This window comes from Eptatretus burgeri, chromosome 4 (genome assembly GCF_056783735.1).
Source record: "Eptatretus burgeri isolate ZD-2024b chromosome 4, Ebu_testis_v1, whole genome shotgun sequence".
Taxonomy (NCBI): domain Eukaryota; kingdom Metazoa; phylum Chordata; class Myxini; order Myxiniformes; family Myxinidae; genus Eptatretus; species Eptatretus burgeri.
In genome coordinates, this window is record NC_140964.1 from 16,617,856 (window position 1) to 16,630,260 (window position 12,405).

At 41.4% G+C, this 12,405-nt stretch overlaps 1 long non-coding RNA gene across 1 annotated transcript in view; it reads right to left on the bottom strand.

Moving 5' to 3' along the window:
• Window positions 1-2,580: 2,580 nt before the first annotated feature.
• LOC147027542 (uncharacterized) overlaps window positions 2,581-12,405 on the bottom strand; it is a 30,350-nt gene continuing 20,525 nt past the window's right edge. The window contains exon 2 of the long non-coding RNA XR_015057099.1: window positions 2,581-3,277. This is a non-coding gene — a long non-coding RNA (uncharacterized LOC147027542). The remainder of the gene's footprint in view (window positions 3,278-12,405) is intronic.

Consider the following 12,405-nt stretch of genomic DNA (forward strand, 5'->3'; position numbering starts at 1 on the left):
GACACCCTTGTTTGTATTGCTTTTGTTGAATTTATTTTTGCTGTAAAATCGTTTGGATTTGTTTTTATGGAGTGTGCTTTTTCTGGTGTGTTTTGATACTTTTATAACAAAGCATACAAAAGTCTCTGGGTCTCTCTTCTCTTCTCTTCTCTCTCTCTCTCTCTCTCTCTCTCTCTCTCTCTCTCTCTCTCTCTCTCTCTCTCTCTCTCTCTCTCTCTCTCTCTCTCTCCTCCTCTTCCTCTTCCTCTTCCTCTTCCTCTTCCTCTTCCTCTTCCTCTTCCTCTTCCTCTTCCACTTCCTCTTCCTCTTCCTCTTCCTCTTCCTCTTCCTCTTCCTCTTCCTCTTCCTCTTCCTCTTCCTCTTCCTCTTCCTCTTCCTCTTCCTCTTCCTCTTCCTCTTCCTCTTCCTCTTCCTCTTCCTCTTCCTCTTCCTCTTCCTCTTCCTCTTCCTCTTCCTCTTCCTCTTCCTCTTCCTCTTCCTCTTCCTCTTCCTCTTTCTCTTTCTCTTTCTCTTTCTCTCTTTCTCTTTCTCTCTCTCCCCCACCCCCTTCTCTCTCTCTCTCTCCCTCACCCCTCTCTCTCTCCACCCCCTCTATACCTCCCCCCAACCTTCTCTCTCTCCCTCCCCTCCACCCCTCCCTCTCTCCCTCCTGCAATAGCTTTCCTCCTGATGTTTGCAGGAGTCGCTGAAAACACTGCTCAGTCTCAGCACATGTGGAAACAATGCCAGATGACAGATTTTCTCATCCACCTCTATCCTGCAGGGCCACGAGTAGATGAATGTCATGTGCTGTGCCTGTCAGTGCTCGAGTATATAACAGACAGTCAATTTGTTACTTCATCATCATGACAACAAAACATGCAATACAGTTGATGGCAGCATCTTTGTCCTCAGACACTGTTTCAAAGTTTGGTATATCAGCATAGTCATGGTCGGTCTCAGTTGGTGTCCTTTGTATCAGGTCGTATTTGTGTATGATGTTGATCGTTGTGTACGTTTAGGGTGTGTGTATGAAGAATGGCAGTGTTGTCCATCAGCAAGCAATAGCCAGTGCCATTCTTCACATTGTGTCTTATCAGGAGAAAAGAGTGTGCTTGAAACTGTCTGGCTGTCAGGTTGTTTACAAAATGCAAAGCCAACCCCAAAATGAATGAATGTGACTGTGAGTAAGGTGAATGCCACTGACTGATGAAATGCAGCAATGCCAACCCTCCCGATTTCATCGGGAGGCTTCCGAAAATTCACCCAAACTCCCGCCCTTACGATCACTATCCTTATCCTCCCGAAATTTTGATATTTTTGCACTGTTCACGAATCAGAATGTACTAGTATGAGAATTGAATGAAAAGCATCGTCTGCTACGTATAGCATGTGGTAACTCCATAACGTTCGCTGCTACCAAATTGTACGTAAAAAATTGCAAATTCAAATGAGGAGCAGCGAAACATTGGGTCTGGATCTCGCTTATGCGATCATGCACTGAGATTTAGTGCATGCGGTATGTGTGCAATACAGTGCATGCGGTATGTATGCACAGTGTATATGCATGCGATACGCTCACTGCATGCAGCTGGGCCCCGTACCAGCCCGGCGGTCGTGACCACCGTGCGGTGTTTAACAGCCGCTAGAGTTCTACGAGTCGCGCTGCAGCTGTGGAACATCGACTTCGAAGTTACCGATGCTTCAAGCCCTCGATGTTGATTACGAAATGGCAGAAAAGAAGCTTACGAAGACCAAGAAATGGTCTCAGAAGTACAAGACCGAATACAGTCTCCAATACCCGTGTATTCCAAAGTCTGAAAGAGGAATTCATCATGCGTATTGCACAGTATGCAGCGTTGATATTTCAGTTGAGCACGGAGGTCGCGATGATATTCGGAAGCACGTTGGAAGCAAACGGCACACAGACATTGCAAAGGAGAGATCTTCGAGCACGAGTACCGGTACACTTCTGAATTATTTCACCAAACAAGGGACAAGCGAGGAAGAGGATGTTACCCGACGGAACTTCTCTTTAGTGGATTTATTGTGGAACATAACTTGCCCATATCAGTCTCAGATCATGCTGGACCTCTATTTCAAAAGATGTTTCCAGATTCAAAAGTTGCTTCAAAGTATGGATGTGCAAGAACAAAAACTTGCAAGATGTGCAAGATGTGCAAGAAAAAAAAAAACAAAAACAAGAACAAAAAGCAAGAAAAAAAAAAAAAAGAACAAAAAAAAGAACAAGAACAAAGAAGAAAAAAAGAACACTGGTCAACAATTTTTTACTTTCTGAATGTTGTCTAGATTTCTACAAGTGAATTAGGGTATTCTGGCACTGCTGAATCAGGAAATGGCATCCGTTTCTCTCCATCAGCTCAGGTTTTTGTGCTAAGTTGATTTGAAAAAATCAGATCTTGTGACAAAATCAATTACATTTTTGTGGCATTATCAGCTGATTTTTGTCAACACATATCATCCTAAACATGTTTTTAAGAAAAAAAATGTTTTGCCAACAACATTTATTGATTACATGATAGAAACATCGATTACTGTCATCTGAATGGTGGGCATTGATAAAGGTAAGTACAAGTAAATTGCATGTTGCGTCACCACTGTTCAAACTTCAGGGCTTGAACTTCCGTTTCTTCGAACTCCTGGAATGTTCAGCGGCAGGGAGGTCTCTCTTCAGATTCCAACAGTAGTCAGCCATCATGACTGCGTCCCAGCGACCCTGATACCTGGTCTCCATCTCCTTCATGTCCTGATGGAATCTCTCCCTCTGCTCGTCACTCATTGAACCCAGGTTCTCAGGAAACCGGTTCATATGTGAAAATAGGTAGTGCATCTTGATGCTCATGTTGCAGCCCAGGTTTCTGAAAGCAGTCAGCATGTTGTTGACAAGTTCTGCGTAGTTTCTGGCCTTATTGTTGCCAAGAAAGTTCTTCACTACCAAAACAAATGTCTTCCACGCTTCCAGTTCCACTTCGTTCATTGAGTTTTGAACTCTGGATCTCTGATGAGCTGACGGATCTGAGAACCATCAAAGATGCCAGCTTTCAACTTCTCCATGGTCAATCCTGGAAAAGCCTGGCACAAGTAAGTGAAGCAGTCACCATCTTTGTCCAGAGCCTTGGTGAACTGCTTGATTAAGCCGAGCTTGATGTGCAGCGGTGGGAAGAGTATTCTGTCTCTGTCCACCAGAGGGTCGTTGATGACGTTCCTTTCTTTGCATGGCACCAATTCCTCCCGCACAGGCCAGTCCTTCTTCGTGTAATGCTGAGCACGGTCCCTACTATCCCACATGCACAGAAAACATGGGTACTTGGTGAAGCCAGACTGTTGTCCCAACAAAAGTTCACCATCTTCAGGTCAACACAAATAAACCACTTATGCTGATCATAACCAATTTTCTCCAGCACGTACTTCACCGCTTCATACTTCTCCTTCAGTGTAGTCGAGTGAGCGATGGGTACAGAGGCAAACTGGTTGCCGTTGTGTAGCAGAACACATTTCAGTGATCGCTTGCTGCTGTCAATGAACAGTCTCCAATCTTTGGGTTCGTACTGTGGCACTCCAAGCTTGAGCAGAAGCGCATGTCATAAATTGGCGCATGTAGGTATTGTACATTCTTCAGAGTTCGTTATTTCAAGAAATACAACTTTTTTGTATCACATTATTACAAAATCTGCCCCATTAACTTTAGTTTTGATCCACGAACTTTATGCTTTGCCTCACCAATTTTTAGAAGATTTTGAGGTTTTATGACTTCAAACTGATCCCTTTTCGACATAATCACCTAGAACTTTCGTACCTGAATACTTCTTGTCATTAAAATAATTATTTCCAATCAAAACAATTATTTGACATGACATTTTACCCCCACCAACTTCTTCTAAAATGCTCCACACATGCGTACATGTGAACAAAAATGTAAAAAACGACATGTGGCCATATCTCAAAAACTTGACCTGATTGAACAAAACTAATGTGAGTTTTCGATTCAGCGCATCAGATTCGTCCTAAATCAGCTTAAAAAATGCACACAACAAATTTGTTGTTGACCAGTGTAATTGGTGAGTTGTCAAATGTTACTGCTTCATCTATTGCCGATATTGCTAGACTAGCTCCATTTAGCCTAGCTACAGACGGTAGCAATGACAGTGGTGAGGCCCAGCTATATCCTGTCCTGATTTCGTACTATGACAACAGTGCTGGGATTGTGAAGCAAGGTTTGCTAAGTTTGCCTGCGTGCAAACAAGATTCCACTGGAGAAAACATTTTCAAACTGCTTGATCATGAGTTCAGTGACAGGAAAATTCCGTGGGGAAATTGTGTTTCCTTTTGTGCTGATAATGCCTCTGTCATGGTGGGCAAGCACAAAGGAGTCGCTGCTTATAGCCACAAACAAAATCCAGAGTGCTACATCATGGGATGCCCTTGCCATATGATGCACAATACGGCCAAGAAGGCGGCTCAGGCCTTACCCATTGAATTAGATGACTTTCTCATCGATATTTACTACTACTTGGACAAAAGTAGTAAACGCGTCAAAAGGAGTGAAAGCACTGCAAGAATTTTGTGATGCCCCGAGACACAAGATTCTGAAGCATGTCGCAACAAGGTGGCTGTCCCTTGATCAGTGCCTAGACAGGCTGATTGAACAGTGGGAGCCACTTCGCCTCTTCTTCAAAGAAGAAGTACGAAGAAAAATGCAACCAACTGTAGCCAAGACTCTAACAACGAGCAAGAAGGACGGCACTGTATCTACTGCCAGTACTGGCACTGCAGGATCAAGCACTAGTGGAGCAGCATTCACCACTACCACTGCAGTATCTGCTGCGAAGAAGACAGCAGGGACAGCACCAAAACCAATGCTGAGAGCAGGTAGCATCACCGGCCCTTCATCACGGTCATCTACAAAGCAGATCCCTTCAGAGTTGAGAAAGACTGTGATAGTCCCATCTACAGGCAAAGAAGGACCCAAGTTAAGTTCTGCTTTTGCCAAATCACTTGATAGAAGCTCAGCAAAACCTTCGAATCAGAGGTCTTCTTCCTTGGCTGCACCTACCTCAAGCTCCCTCCTCAAACGTAAAATTGGATCTGGTACTATGAGTCTGACCTCTTCTGCTGGCAGTAAACGCAAGTGTGATCGCCCTGCGGCTAAGTGTACTACGAGTTCTACAACTAAAAGCGCATCTTCCTCAAACACTGTGCAGGAATCTAGAGAAAAACGTGTCAACAGGATGTTCTTGTCTCCACAAACAAAACTCTATTGTTTCTTCCTTCGACATGCTAACAAGCTTTTTGAGAAGGGGAATCTTCTGCTCCAAAGAGACGAACCCTGTATTCATCTCCTGCACGGAGAATTGAATGGTCTTCTGAAAGATATCTTCGTACGTTTTTTTGAAACCATCGGTGTCATCGGTTGCTCTGGTAAATGTACCCTTCTCTGACAGAAATCATCAGAAGAATGATGAGGACCTCATGATTGGGAACGATGCCAAACTGTATATAAGGGAACAAAGGAGTCTCAAGAAATCCACCTTCACTCTGAGTGAGTCAGACATCCAAGGTTTCTTCAGTGCAGTTCGCTCATATTATGTGAAAGCCTGCAATTACATCTTCAAAACCTGGCCGCTAGATGATGAATTAGCCAAGCATGCTCAGGTGCTGGATGTTAAGCTACACTAAGAAGTGGGGTTTGACTGTGTGGAGTTTTTCATCAAGAAATTCCCCTGTCTGTTCAGTGGCGGTGATAGTGACATAGACAGTCTTGAGAGTGAATTCGCTCACTACCAGGCAGACGCCTCCATAGCTACAATTGCTACTGAGACAGTGAGAGTGGATGAGCAGTGGCATCGGATTTCACAGCTCACAGATCCCTGCACTGGTGCCAAGAAGTATCCTAATTTGAGCAAAGTGATGAAGGGAATCTTGGTCATTCCTCATTCGAACGCATCATGTGAGCGGGCACTCAGTCTTGTACGGAAGAATCATACTGAATTTCGTCCCAATTTGAGTGTCAAAACCCTGGAAGCTCTCTTAATTGAAAAACTAGCTCATAGCACCCCTTGCTACCAGAGAGAATACAGCAAAGACATAATCAGAAGGGCTAAAAGAGCCACACAGCTGTCACTCAGCAAAGCTGCCATGGAAAAAGCAAGCAGCAGTAGTACCAGCCAGTAAGGTAAGAAAAATATTGCTTCTTTTGTGCTTTTTGTTAATCTTTGATTGTCCCCTAACTTACTAATATTAACATACATGTAACATTAAAAAGTGCACAATTTTCCCCTTTTTTTGTTCAAAAAGTGGGAATTCTTAACATGTTTTAAATGCTCCAAAATAGGGCTCAGAGGGCACTAGAGAGCGTCTAGAACCCCAGAGCTTTCAGGGCCCTAAGGCGGGCCCTGGACCCCGCCGCAAGGGTCGAGCGCTCCGCGCTCGAGATGTGCGCTTCGCGCACATTATTTGGTGTCGGTTGAAAATCCTCCCTAATTCTGATTTCCAAAAGTTGGCATCTCTGGAAATGTGATTCCTCTTCTCTTTTGATGAGGACCATTGTAGTTTGTACAACCATAGGCAGCACATGATGGCATTTTATAAGTATGATAGCACTTATTGGCCTACTTTGGACTTAGTCCGGCTTTTGGATTTGGTCTCGATTTTCATGTGCGTGCGTGCGTGTCCGCAACCATATATCAGACATGTATGGACCGATTTTTATGTATGGACCTGGCACAAAGACAACGCACGATAGTATACATACGCACATCGATTTTTCGACATCAGTTCCAAGATGGCCAACTGGCGGCCATTTTAGTTGTAAAAAAACCTGATGTTGAACACGTCCTCAACCATTTATTGGACAAGCATTTACCGATGTTGTTCAAACTTGGCACACAGATAAAGAATGATGGCTTACATATGCATATCATTTTTTTTTCTGAGATCAGATCGAAGATGGCTGACTGGTGGCCATTTTGTAACTTAAATGTATCCCCAACCATTTCTCAGACATATATGGTCAAATATTGTGCAAACGTGACACAAGCACAGGACATGATGGTATACACATCCCCCTCACTTTTGCAATCCAATCAAAGATGGCCAACTGGTAGACTGGCAGCCATTTTAGTTGTACATACATGTGGGCTCGCCCTTTAACTCCAGACAGCAAAATTATTACAACAACAGGGGCAATGACATTGTATGTCTTTTTTACTTGCTCAAACTGGGAATGGAACAAAATCAAGCAGGAATGTGGGATTTTCATTGGAACTTTGCAGTGTGAAGCAAGTATGTGTATTGATGCAACCGGGATCTCCTGTTTTGTCGGTGAAAGAATATGGCGGCTGGCATGCTTCTGGTGGCTTGAAGACTCCTTAACCAATTAACATCAGGCAACCTATCCAGTTAATGTAGAGATCAGTGGCTTATACCAGAGGTATGGGCGTGTGAGACACAGTGGAGTAGATCACGTTCAACTCAGAAACAAGCCGACATTTTGTGGTTTCTGGTGACGTTTCTCAGCACCTGTGAGACTGCATGACAGAACTGCATTATTGAAGTAAGGACAATGTCATTGGAAGCTGTGTTTTCATTGATGGAGAAAAGATGAAGGAGGGAAGAAAAATAATTGTTTGGGACACACTTGGTTGAGTAGTGTGGTCAAGAGGTGCAACGTCATCCAAGCAACAGGCCACAAAATGACACTGCCAGAACATCACTTTCGACAGACCTGAATTCCTTTCCTCCCTTAACTCCTTCTGTTCTTTATATTTTTGAAAGTATTTCTTTGTTATTTTGTTTCACCCATCCCACTCTTGGGGATGGAGAGGGATATCTGTTTGTGCTGTGCCATTGTTCGCCCTCCCATCAAATTTGTCTTGCGGTCTGTTCAGTATTAGTTAATTAAGCCTCGCCCTATCTAATAGGGGAAGTTTTATGGCTGTTTTATGGTTTGTTTCTACAATTAGTGCCCCCAATTTAACTGGCAGTTAGGTTATTTTCTTACTCTTTTTTTTGCCATTTTCTCAGGTGTATCTTGAGATCCTAGGATGCTGAGTTTGAGCCCAGTTGGCCACTGAATTAACACTAGGGCATTGATTCAGCCTGTCATCCTTCCATGGTCGGCGAAACGAGAACCAGTGTAATGGTCCCGGTGTATGCCCTAGTTAGAATAGGTGTACCATATCCCTGTGTGTCGTAAGAGTCGACCAGGGTTGGCGTCAGAAAGGGCATCCGGCCATAAAAAAAACATTACCTCAAGAAGGGAACCATGATTGCATGGAGCCCGCAAAAAGCTAACCCCTGCTCAGCAGGGAAAATGGCTGTAAAAAGGCTGTTTGTTTGTTTGTTTTTCTCACATGTATCGCGGAGCCGACTGGGACTTTCAGTATAAAATCTTCTATCAATAACGGAAATACAAAGTTGACAAAAACTTTGTCAACTTTTATAATATATATATATATATATATAAAAATATATATTATATAAAAAATATATATATATTTATATGTATATTTTATTATATAAAATATATATATATATAATTTTTATATAAATTTTTTTTATTTTTTTATCTAAAAACTCATAATATTAACTTTTATTATGTAATATATATATATATATAATTTTTATATAAAAAATTTTTATATAAAAAAACTTTTATTATATTAAAAAAAAAAAACGGTTGACAAAAACATTTTTATCTTGACATAATTTTTAAGGTCATGACTTAATTATCGACATATAAGCATTTTTCACCATAACTTGACAAAAGTTTGTCTTATCGGACTGTAGGTTTGCACTCCGTCTGTCCCAGTTGTGGTTTTTCAGACTTTTTCCCCCTATACCCTTAAACATATTCAACTGAAACTTGGTACATGGCTTTATTATGATAAATTACAGAACAAATTCGAGTTTCAGGGCGTTTCATCAATTTTTCACAGAGTTATGTCCTTTTTAAACTTCAAAAATATCACATCTCTATTATACGTGGGTAAGTGTTCAGCTGCCCCCACTCCACCTCATTGCTTTACACCCATTAGCTGGACAACTGGCCTGACTCCACCCCAATAATATCATGCACCGCCATTGCATGATGCTGCACAGATTGGCAGGCCTCGATCCTTAGGCTTGGGTGTTAGTCCATGGCCCAATGCAATTGGAATGATACCAGAAATATAACCAAGTTTTATTACAGTATATGTGTATATATATATATATATATATATATATATATATATATATATATATATATATATATATATATGCACATAAGCGTACATGTGTTTTCGCTTCATTTCTGTACATCGGGTTATTTTTAATACGAATTAGGCAAAGCCTAGAAGCAAACGAAATATATTCGGTTAAAGTGGTTCTTCTTCATATAGGTTCCGGTATCGGCTCGAGCGTGCTGTAAAGCAAACCAATTTTATCTCCGGTTTGTTATCCTAATTGTCTGTTATCTATTTCTTGTCTACAAAAGATATCAGTAAATGAAAATTTATTTTCCTTTTATTTCAACGAAGAGACCCAAACACGGTGGGTTGTGGGTTCTTATTATTCTTCTGTTTCTTCTATTGGGTAGTCGCTAGACTATTGGGTGGTCGCTAGACTATTGGGTGGTCGCTAGAATACTCTTATTCTCAGGTTTTCCGTCTGTCTGTTTGTTTGTATGTAATGGACAGCTCTGGAGGCCAGAGGAGTAAACCGATTTTGATGAAACTTGACTGGTAGGTTCATACCAGGATCTAGTTCTATGCTTTTGAGCACCGTTGCTATGGACGCCACCGTTGCCTAGCAATGGGACTGAAATTTTTGAAAAATATCTGAAAAATATATATTTTTCGAAAATCAAAAATCGGCTTCTGCACTTTTATGCGCACTATAATCAACCTCTTTGTCAAAAATTTTCAGCCCGATCCGTCAAAAACTGTATGACTAGTATGCAGTAATATAGCGACCACCCATGTCACCTACCAGCTTGTTTCTTCTGTTTCTAATGCTTCTTATGCTCCTTATGCTTCTTCTTCTTCTTATGGTTCTTCTTCTTAATTGGGACTGGTAGCTTACATGGCAAGTGATGCGTATTTTGTGGGTTTGACCCGTTTTCTTTCTTTAAATCAGTGGACCCGTTTTAGTCTCGTTAAACCCCATATTGGATGAAAAGTACAAAGAATTTCAAAAATGCAATGTTTAGCTTCCATTCCACTTGCATGGATTCACACACAGAGTGACAGATCTGTAGCGATCTCTATCCGATATGCAAGGTACCGCTCTAGTCTGACTGTAGGCTGGGTGACGTCATGAGCTATTCCCAATGAAACAATGCCTTCAATCCTCATCTGTACGCATCGTCACTTCCTTTCGTCTACCATTTGTCTCCACCCCAAATCAATTGGTAGGCCGATTTGCTTTCCAATCCGCTCTTCAACTTTCGAGTATTTTGAATGGTCGGATTCATTTCGGATAGTTTTCATTTGTATTCAGGGTGTCCACAAATTACCGTTCCAAATTCAAAATATAATTAAAAAAAAATGAATGAAACGGGTTTGATGCTTTGTGAATGAACGAACATTTCTCAAAGTTTTTTTGTCGAGATCATCATTTGGTGTCCAGAAACCAAGCAACACTGGTCTTTATTATGGGGACGCTGTTTGCAGTAAATGTTACGTCTCATGTCATGGGACAACTGAAAACGAAAAAAGTAAATAAAACTTTTAGAAATGTTACGTGTGTATGTTTGTATGTATGTTGTCTTACTTGGAACCTCCTTTTCATTCCTGATTAGTTAACATATTGAATGGCGTTTTTACCAGCTTTGGTTAACCCATTGCATGCTGCATTGTTTATGGCCACATGGTTCCCAGTTGCTTAATTAATTTTTTTCATAGGGCTGTGAATTCCAAGTGGTATTTGCAAAAAAACAACTTGGGTGTCAAGTTAGACGAATAACCAAGATTAAAAAAGAAAACAATTGTTTCAATTTTTTTAAATCTCGTCACAAATCTGTGATCGCAGCATGCAAAGGGTTAAAAATGAACCACTTTTGATTCCTCCCAACCCATTTTTTGTCGCCTGCAACTTGCCATGTATGTGTTAAGAGACAAGTATTGCAAAGCAATTCTCGCTCTTGTTTTTTTCTGTCAATTTCCAAAGACTTTTTTTTTTGTACACATTGTCGATGCTCATATGAGAGCTAACACATAATGCACAAGGACTTTTGGAATGAAATTTTGCATCAATAATGGGAAAAGTATGTGGGGTTGACAATTCTTTTTGACCTTGACATAACTTTTATGGTCATGACCCTATTATAGACATTTAAACATTTTTCACGAAAACGAAATTGAGGTTTTTCCTATCAGAACGAAATTGTCCCCTCTCGATAGCATAGACTCTGATGCAAGGCACATTCATGATTAATTGACATCATACCCCCCTCAAGTTAAAGATAAAAATCAACTGATGGGCTGAAAAGAATAACGCGCTTTTTGTCATCGTTCATTTTTGCCAATGCGGAATCTCAAAGACCGCTTGGCCTTCCAAGATGTTTTTGCATCATAAGAGTGTATCTGCATTGAAGTTGTCCAGCTGATATTTGATTCGTGTCCTTGACTTACTTTTTCGGATTGTGACCAAATTAACAAGAAACACCTTTTTTTGTATACACTGTCAAAGCTCGTATGAGCTAACATACAGAAAGTACAACAAGGGGAGCAGGGGACAATAGGGGGGTGGGGGTGGGGGTGGGGGTGCGGGAGAGGGAAGGAAAAAAACAGTGTGGAACAGAGGTGGGGTACACAGGGAAAACAAGGTGGACACCACAGGGACTTTCAGGAAGAAGGGACTTTTTTGATCATAACTTGAATAATTTTCAGGAAGTTGAGTTTTGAATCATAACTTGAATGGATAGTTGTAGATGAGGGCACATTTTTAAATTTACACTCTATCCCTAAATGTTGAAGGTCAAGGTCATACGAAGGTCTGAAAAATATTTGCCCATCATTGGATCATTGGACAAAATTAAGTCGTGGGCATTCACCAAGAGTAAGCAGGGGAACGCTTACCCTTGGTGATCACATTGTGATCGCAGATATCTAGTTATTTCATTACTATCATGTGCCAACGGGATTTATTGTGTGTACCTACTCTGTGTCCTGTTTGCTAATCTTAAGTAAAGCATTGCATTTATTCAACTGTGTTTGAAGTGGTTCCCCTGGTGAACCCCCTGGCATGGCAAAGGACCATTTGGAACAGCACACATGTGCACTTTACTTGACAGGTGTTTTAAGTCAATACCAGCATTCAGATAATAATTCCACTCGCTCATATCTGACTGGCCACATGGTGCGACCCGTACACGTGGAACATATTGATCTCCCGAGCGTGTCAGCAAGGACCTCCAGAGCCAAT